Source organism: Corapipo altera, unplaced genomic scaffold (assembly GCF_003945725.1).
Source record: "Corapipo altera isolate COAL_440 unplaced genomic scaffold, ASM394572v1 49, whole genome shotgun sequence".
Taxonomy (NCBI): domain Eukaryota; kingdom Metazoa; phylum Chordata; class Aves; order Passeriformes; family Pipridae; genus Corapipo; species Corapipo altera.
Window position 1 is genome coordinate 13562809 of NW_020884879.1, and position 9247 is coordinate 13572055.

General features: G+C 37.6%; 1 long non-coding RNA gene across 2 annotated transcripts; it reads left to right on the forward strand.

The window, feature by feature from the left end:
* The first annotated feature begins 219 nt into the window (after positions 1 to 219).
* LOC113944928 lies at positions 220 to 6702 on the forward strand. Of its 2 annotated transcripts, XR_003526895.1 has the most exons (3): positions 220 to 1085; positions 2187 to 2256; positions 4935 to 6702. It is a non-coding gene; the product is annotated as an uncharacterized LOC113944928 (long non-coding RNA). The 2 variants fall into 2 exon arrangements; XR_003526894.1 differs by having other exon boundaries at positions 2187 to 5908.
* The last annotated feature ends 2545 nt before the right edge of the window (positions 6703 to 9247 follow it).

A 9247-nucleotide genomic window follows, 5' to 3' on the forward strand; every position in this document is an offset into this window, starting at 1 on the left:
AAGTAACCTGCACTTAATATTCACCACTTACCTTCTTACTCCAAGAACAGAACAAAAACCCTGCTCTCAGCAATTTTTCTTGGGGGTAGTCTGATTTCCAAGGCTCCTCACAGAGAGGAGCAGGGAGCACTGCCTGCCAGCCTCTCCTTGAATTAGAAGAACACACCCACGCTCTCCCACTGCTCCCTCTCCTTTTTTTTTTTTTTAAATTGTTTTTCCTTTTTCCCTCCTTAAGCGACGCCTACCCGGAGCCAGAGGGGCAGAGCTTGGTCCCGGGACGGCCGCAGGACGCCCCCGGGCGCTGCCCCGGCAGGGCCGGGCGGGATGCGGGAAGATGCGCCCCCTCCGCCGGCACTGCCCCGACCCCTGGCGGCCGCGCACAGCGCATCGCCCAGCTCAGCGCCAAGTCCCGCTCAAGTCTCGCTCAAGCCCGGCGCGGCAGAACACGAGAAACTTCCAAGTACGAACCGTTTAGAAGCAATGTTCCGAATCAAAAATAGCTTACAAATGTCATTCTAAAATGTTTTGCAACATAGAGCGTGAGAAGTGATCTTTTCATGCCTTCCCAGTGGGAATCGAGGCTATCTGTCTCGTGTAGATCCAGATCTGTAGAGTATCATCTGTGACACGAAAATATGAAGGGAAATGAGCTACTACCTGCTTACTGCAGCTGTTGAGGCAGTCTGGGGCATCAGCTTCACTCAAGGGCAAATGGTCCTACTATAGCAAGAGACAGACTCAAGGTATTGTCCAATTTACAGACACAGGCCAGTCATTTTCAAAAAGTTAAAATTTAGTTTTTGAATTGGGATGATTAAACGCCAACATTTCATTTTGTTTCACTTATCCTGTACTCAAGGTGGTGGCTAAGAAAGGTGTAGAGCACAGGTAAGTCAGGCAATAAGCAAAGCAAGCCTTCCAGCAGAACAAGCACTGTTCCACTGTCTCCACCCTGAAGAGCTGTTCAAGCAGCAGGATCTTCACACTGAGAGAAGCAGAGGAGAAGCAATGTGTCTGGTGCTTCAAGGCCTGGTGCGCGGCGATGACTGCCACAGGGCAGGAAAGTGGATGAGCCAGCCAGCAAGGTATGTAATGAGATTAATTTTCACACTCTGCACAAAATTCCTCACATTTCTTTTGTATTACTTAGCTCCTCTGGTACTGATAAATTACCACAATACTGAGGAGTGAGAGGAGTGAGATAATAGAGATAGTAATTTGCAGTTTAATATAAATTAATTTTTACTTAATCAGGAGTTGCTTTAATAGCATGGTGGATATTAAGAGTACCACACTACTCTATACTAAATATTTGTGTGTCAGATGTAGTCTTATAAAAACCTGACTAAAGAAGTCCCACAATCAGAAAACAGGGAAGAAATACCAAATTTTAAATATGCTGTTGGTATAAAACATTTTAAATTTTAAATCAAGGACAAATTAATTAACAGGTGGAACCTGTTAAATTAACGTGGTGTACTGTTTATACTAAGATTGCTTTATAATTTGTCATATTAAAGTAATTCTGTTTATTAGGTGGTGAAGTACAGTTTGCATGTTAAACACTATTAACTAAAATACACACTCAATACTTCTACAGTAGTACTTAAAATGTAATCTAAGGTTGTTAACTCCATCGCTAATAAGTTTTGTATAAGTTTTTTGTACAAGAAAATGAAGATGAAATACTCTGTTTACAGCAACTAGCTAGTGTATATTTGAACTGATCTTAACGAATGCAGCTGGTAAAGAAGTTAATAAGCAAGGCAATAGTATTATTTTCTTAGAAATTTTAACAGAGAATAACATAATTATTTGAAGTATTATTACAGTACTTGGAACATGGAACATACATAGGTCTTTCCAACTTCAGAGGGTTATGACCCAGTACTGTGATGTCATTTGGCGCAACCTGTATAAAACAACTGTTCAGTTTTTTCTGAACCCAAAACTTATTCCATACACTATTCCTATCTCACAAACTAGATCTAGTAGAGGTGTTGAAAGTATTTTTGCACCATTTAAACCATATATTATTTGATTTACTGTTATACGTCTAGTGTATGAGACAATCAACTGAGAGAACATTTTTTAATGAATGTACAAAATCTGTAAAAATCTCTTACATTCACGCTGTTGTTTTTCAAACCTAATTAAGAACTTTTTGCTATTTGTCATTTCTTCAGGTAATGCATGCTCAGCCTACTAATATTTGTGGATAAAATGAAAAGAGCAGCTGTGAAAGGAAAACTAAAGGTACAGTCTTTAAATTTTTACCATCAACACTTCCAAGTAATCTGCCAGACTGGGTGAAGTCCTTTGAAAATCAAGGGCACAACTTCTTTCAAATTAGAAAAATTCAAATATGTCTGACTACTATTAAATTGAACAGAGGAATAAAAATTATTATGTGGCTGTCACTAATTAAAGCAATAATTAGTGAGATGTTGACCTATTTTAAAGATTTATACTTCCTCATCTCTCCTCTGTAGAGGATTCTAAGGGCCAATCAGAATAAATCATTTCCTTGAAAAGAGCGCCAAAATCCCAAAAGAAAACAGAAAAATCCATGGGTTTTTCTTCTTTTCATTTCTTTCGCTCAATTTCAAACAATTAAAATGTCAGATTCCCCACATTAGTCAGACCGGTGACATCAGCGATAGGTTTCAGGTCATGAGTATTTAAGAAATACGTAGAAACCTCTCAGGTAAAAAGAAAGAAGTGTTAATTTTATCTTGGTAAGTGTAAAATCAAAACAATATATGTGCCTGTTCAGATAGATCTTCTGCACTTATATGTTCACAAACTTAATTTTAGTAAGCTTGACTGTTTAGCAAGATGTTGCACTCTTAGATCAAGAGCCAGGTTTAAACATACATGGTCAAGATTTGAAGCACATAGGATGCAATACACATTTCAAAAGGAATTCCATCCTTCCCTAAATGAAGTGTTGATTTAAGATGGCGCTGCAGCACATACTGCAGTCCCCAGCCGTGCTTCAGATCCATAGCTACTTACTGGAATACGAGCCCCGCTAACTGCCAGGACAGGACAAACACTCTGGGACTGTTGAATCCCTTTGAACTGAAGGTTCATACTACTAACACAGCAATGGCCTGACCAAGGTCAGTGTTCACACTACATTATTAGTGCAGTCAATTAAGTGCATCCAAGTACTTCCTAATAATATACACACAATAAAAACAGAGCATTAATCCTGCATAAAGAGAAATAATACATAATAATAGCAGAGTCGGCCCAGAAACACTTTTCTGTATCTATGAAAAATGTAGGGCTTCTGGAATACTGTGTGAGAAAGAACACAATCACTTTACTGAATGGGAATAATAGAAACAAAACAAATGTCGCTTGAGAACATGGAACATCATGGTCTGGAATAAATGAAACTGTTTCATGTTGTAAGTTAGGACTACAAGTGTCTGGAAACAGAGGGAGGAAGAGGACTTGGGGTATTATTTTGTTGCATAATATCTGTATGCCACATGTGTGATATACACATGGAAAAAAAAAAGCTAGTGGGATACTATTAGAGGAAATTATTTTATGCTATAACCCTAGATGTAGGCAAGCTTTCATTGGGATTATGTCGCCCCATTAATCGTGGTCAAACAAAAGGCTACTAAGATAGCAAAGAGGATGAAGAATCTCCAGTCATGAACTGATCACAAGAACTTGATTTGTCAGCTCAGCAAAGTGAAGTCAGAGGGGAAGTATGACAGCTTTTGGCAAATATCAGAGGACAAACAATGCTAGGATAGGCAAAGAAGTCATTGTACTACTAGGATGCTAGCACTAATGTTACCTTGAAAAAAAATGCAACTCCCTAACCTAAGCATAAAGGGAATTAAATTAATAGATAGCCTTCTCATAAACTGGTGGAGGACAAGAAAAAATCATTTGAAGAGTGAGTAACTGAATTCACTTACTAGGAAGAGTATTCTGACTGTTTTCTGCTGAAATCTAAAAAAAAAAAATAAAAAAAAATAGAATAGGTCTCAGCCTGGATCAAGAAAAATATTTCTTATGTATTTAGGAGCTCAAAATCTATGAAAATTTTAAAATAAGAGTATGTTTTGAAAGGGAACTAGAGAAAGAACGAGAACAAAAGAGAAAGAGGAAGAGACGGAAAAAAAAAGGAGAAACAAAGAGAAATAGGAAGAAACTGAGAGAAGGAAGGAAGAGAAGTATTTTCAAATAAAAGAAAATGTTCACAACAAGGTGTTTTAATCCATTAATTCAAGGTGAATTTTTGAACTGGGTAAATTAACAAAATGTACAATTTCACTGCTTGGTTTCAATGAGTCAGCAATTTTTTATTACACATATTATTAAAAAATTCTAAGTGCACTGCTATATGAACAACCTCTGTTCTTCTTTGAAGTGTTCCTTCTGTCACTATGTGAAACTTGCATAATAAGATACATTTTAATATGTCAATAATATTGTAAGCTTATAGGAACAGAAAATCCAGGTATGTTATGGTTGTTCTAAAATTACTGGAAATAAATTCTCTAAATCAAAGAATTCAAAAGCTTTTTCTTTTTTTTCATTTTTCTGATTTTAAGCAAAGATATAAGGAAAATGCAAAGATGAGTTGTTTACAGGTTTTGTAGATTGACAGAAGAACATTTAGCAAGGTTTATGTTATACTAACTGCAAGCAATCAAAGGAACACAGGTCCTGGATGTTTATGATTCGGAACACAGATATATTGTTTTTGTCTGCGTGGTGATTTGCATACAGGCATATAGAGATTAAAAATATGGATAAATCAATGCACCCCAGATACCAACTATATTAACGTTAATCCATTTTCAAAGAATTAGCAGTCCATAAAGACATGTTACGTCATGTTATAAATTTCAGCAATACATAAACTTCTTTCTTTTTTTTATTTTCTCTCAATTTTGGAGACAAAGAACACATCAGAGAAAAGTCATCTAAGGATGCAAAATCTTAAGGAATCCTAAATACACGAAAACAAGAAGTTAGAAATGAAAACACCTGACTGTTTTTACCATCTTAAACTACAGAAAAACACTGCCACCTTTGCAGATACAACACATGAGCCTGCAAGATGAAGGCTATTCTGTGGTTCACGTGTGGATGTGAAGGAACAAAGATTACCCAAGCTCACCTGCATGGAAACTGTGAAACTGCCTGGAAAATTTGGGGAATACTGAGCTGAGCATTTATTAGGAAGACTGCCACTGATTCTGAGTAAAAATGAAGAATGAATTTCTATTCAAACTTACGTGAAGAGAAATAATTCTGCAACCTCAGAAGTTTATAGAGCAATATGGAGAAGCACAGAAATGAGACAAATAGTTCAAAGTACAATAGAACGGTGAAAAGTACTTTATTTTTAATTTATAATGCGTTTTCTTATGTTGCCTGTGTTCATCTTTTTGTGTTCAGCTTAAGACAGTTGTACAAACAAATTTCTTTAACATTTTGTGGGCAAACACAAAAATCAATAGATTTTTATGTCTCCACATGCACATGGTTTTGTTCAATTTATTCAAGCACTCACCCTCTCAGAAAGTAAGAACAATTTTGTCCAGCAAGCAAGAACTACAAACAGGTCCCAAGTGATTAAGGGATGCCTTTGAAGAACCTTTTTCTGGTGAAAACTTGTCAGCAGAAGTTGTGTTTGTTGGATTCTTGACTGCAGGATATTTCTTCCTTGAGCCACATGACGTAGGATGAAGGGCAGAGGAGACACTGATTTGGGATAAACCTGGAGGACTGGGACTGCAGTTCCAGCCCAAAGCCTAACTTGAAGGAAGGAATATGAGTCTGATAAGGAACAGGAGGACAAATCTTTCCTTCTTATTATATGTGCCCAGATCTGGAATTTAGAAAGACCAATAAAGGCAAGCAGTAGCTAAGTACAGGCAGAAAAAGGTAAAAACAACTCATTTGAAGCAATTACAAATGTCAGAGCTAAATTAGAAAAGCCCTGTCAGTGAAAGAGAAAGATGGCTGATCTTTCGAAATGCTCCTGAAAAATTCCTGCAAAATAGGCACTAGAAAGTTGGCTTTGAATCTGCTAGACTTACACAGAAACACTAAATTATTGTGTCACATATAGACTCCTTACCTAATGCAATACAATTCAATATAACACACACAAGTGTTCCATGTTTCCTCATTCAAAACTCTGCATTTCCCTGTCATGTTTCGGGGTTTGCATCCTGTAGCACATGATTCCTACATTTCCCTTAATTTTAGAAACCTAGCAACCTAGTCATACTAGCAACCTCTCTTCTGTCTGAGAAGGACAAGGCGAGGTTTTAACCATCAGTGCTGCTCAGCGCTAGCAGTAAAGCTGGGTGAAATGAACATTCTACCCCTAGGGGGTATGGATTGGAGCTGGAATGCCCAGGTTACACACAGAGTTGCCATGCCCTTCTGTCCTTTCTGAGAGCTGATGCTTTTAGAAAGTGATTATATGGGTAGGGAGGAATTAGCAGACATCACACTAACAGATCGTGCTTTCTGAATGTTCTAGAGGAAAAAACTAAGGAGAGGTGGAGAGGTTTTGGAGACCAAATTTAGCAGAACTGAATTCCCTGCTTTTTCAGTTTACTTAACAGTGAGAAAAAAACATAGCAAAATAGGTATGTTAACAGGGTCAAAAATTGCCTGAGCTCTCCCAAACAAGCAGATTCAGAAAAACAAAACCCTGGAAAATGCACAGTAAGAACTTAAGAATTTATCAAGATGAATACAGAAAGCTGATATGACACTCTGTACTTAAAAATCTTCTATATTCTGGTTTCTGATTGCAAATTATTTAAAAGGTGTTTGGAAAGCATCGTTGCTTATGGAAAAAAAATCTGCATCTCTAAAGAAATCACAGATTTGTAGACAGGATATCTTAATTTATTATTTCAGTATACCACCTTAGGGGTGCCCAGCTACTGGCAAAAGTAATTTTAAGAGTTTATTTACCCAATTTTCTTTCATTTTTTTCCTTCAAATATGATTCAATAGGCTTGACTACCCTTCCTCCAGACAGCTCCGTGGAGGGCTAGTGAAGACAGCAGGGCACAGCAGGGTCTGCAGAACCATGCCAGCAGCCTCAGACACTCTCAGCAATTCAGCCAGACAACTAGTATCTAAATTCAACAACATTCACAATCTTCCGTCTGATGGCGGGTTTTCACCATGGAGAACTCCAGGGAGAGTCACTTGCTGGTGTGAACTCCAGGGAGAGTCACTTGCTGGTAAGCCCACCTTTCAGTGCTAGTACTCAGTCTAGGCTTCAGTGACTACCTATCTAAAGCTCTCGAGATGCACCTACCCTGCCAGGAACAGATAAGCATATATATATACACATCATACAGCCCTTTGGTAGGTTGTGTCCCCATTGTCAGGGTTTGAGAAGCACCAGTACAGCTTATTTAAGTTCCAGTTGAAGTTTCTCAGTTTCCATCATAAGAAAGCTGTGACCACCACAATACCGGTTATTAGAGAAGTTGTCTCGTTCAAAATGACTAAGTATTTTTGCAGGTCAAGCACTGGCAACACAGATGAGCAACATTAGAAACATTACATATTCATATGATTCTCTCTGCTGCTCTCTATTACTTATATGATACAACTGTTTTTATAGCAAAGTAGGGGCAGTAGGGACTACTTAATTGGGATAGTCTAACGTATGGACAACTGTTCAAACCACGAATTATCTAAATTTTGTATGGACAGAGATGGATCTTAAGAGCTCTGTAGGGGTCAGAGCTGTTAACAAACTGCTAAGGAGGGCTTTGGGGACTAGATGGGCATAGTGAGAAAATCTGGAAATTCACGGTGAAGAACTCTCCCAGTTCACTTTAGCATTGTTATAAACTGCTTAGCCTGTGATTTTTCCCTTTTTTGTTATTAGTGAGGCTAAAAGTGGTTCAGAAGGGGGAGACTTGGAAAACTTGGTCAATCATGCTGTTGGGAAGTACTATTGTATCATCAAATTTTCCTGTCAGGGCCTGCCTCTTGAAGCTATAACATTATATCTTCAGGCTACATACTTATTTATTCCGATGTGTTACATTTGGACATCATGTGCATATAGTTCATCTATACATATATATACATATATATATATTTATAACACATCTACTAAAACAAAGGGATTTAGGGAAGTGAGAAACTTTAAAATACCACATTTACAGAAGAAGAAAAGAAAAAAGCTTCCAAAAAACTTAATTTTATGTTTTCTTTTATTGTTCCTTTCACCAAAGTAAAAGTAATTCCACTATATTCAACTTACCAAAGCCTGAAGACATCCTTGGTGTTTACTTTTAGTTCTAATCCAGATCCTTTGTTACTGAATCAGTTCAGAGAATAATTTAAACATACACTTAATTACATTCTTAACGTTAAGTGACTTCCTGAATCAATCTAATACTTTAAAGTAATATTAATAAACATTCTTTATTGAACAATTCCATTTAATATCTGTTCACAATGCCGTACCGCTCGCATATTCTTTCATGTTTCCTGTTTTTACTACTAATAGTAATACCAGTAATAAGATGTTCTCAAATCTTTGTTTGCGAAGCCCAGCCATGAATAAGATGTAGAAAGTTGCTTCATGTTTTTGATAGTCAAGGCTTAATGGTTTTGAAGAGGCACATTTTCAGAAGAAGATCACTTCAGAAAATCAAGTTCTCAACCCTACATCAGTAATTTTTTGGGCAAACTTGACTTGCTTTTCTAGGCAAACCCTTATATCCATAGCAACACACACAGGCTTCCAGTTTGACACTGTGGTTTTGAAACTATTGTCTTGTGAATAGTTGTTGGAAATGATCACATTTGGTATGTGCATATGAACATGTACACATCTGTGTGTGTGTGTGTATGAGGTACAAACTGGTGTTTGCGCATGCAAAGTGTCCTCTTTTCCTCTCTTTCCTCAAATCTTAGTGAAACAAGTTTTCATGAGTAAATAGATTTTCCTAAGACACTCTCCACCAAATATCTTTCTTTTCTGCAAAAAGCATGTATGTTAAATTCACAAATGGGATAAATTCTGTGACCAAGTGTTTCAGTAGTGGTACAGCAGGACTGTGGAGACAGTGCAAGAGGGAGAAAGACGGTACACCAGCCCTGCTGTCTGATCCTGACCCAGTGATCCCAGGTGTGCTCCAGCACAGGGCTGGGTATTACTCTTTCTCACAGTATGAGGACAAGAGCATTTCCACTTTCTCCATCAATTACC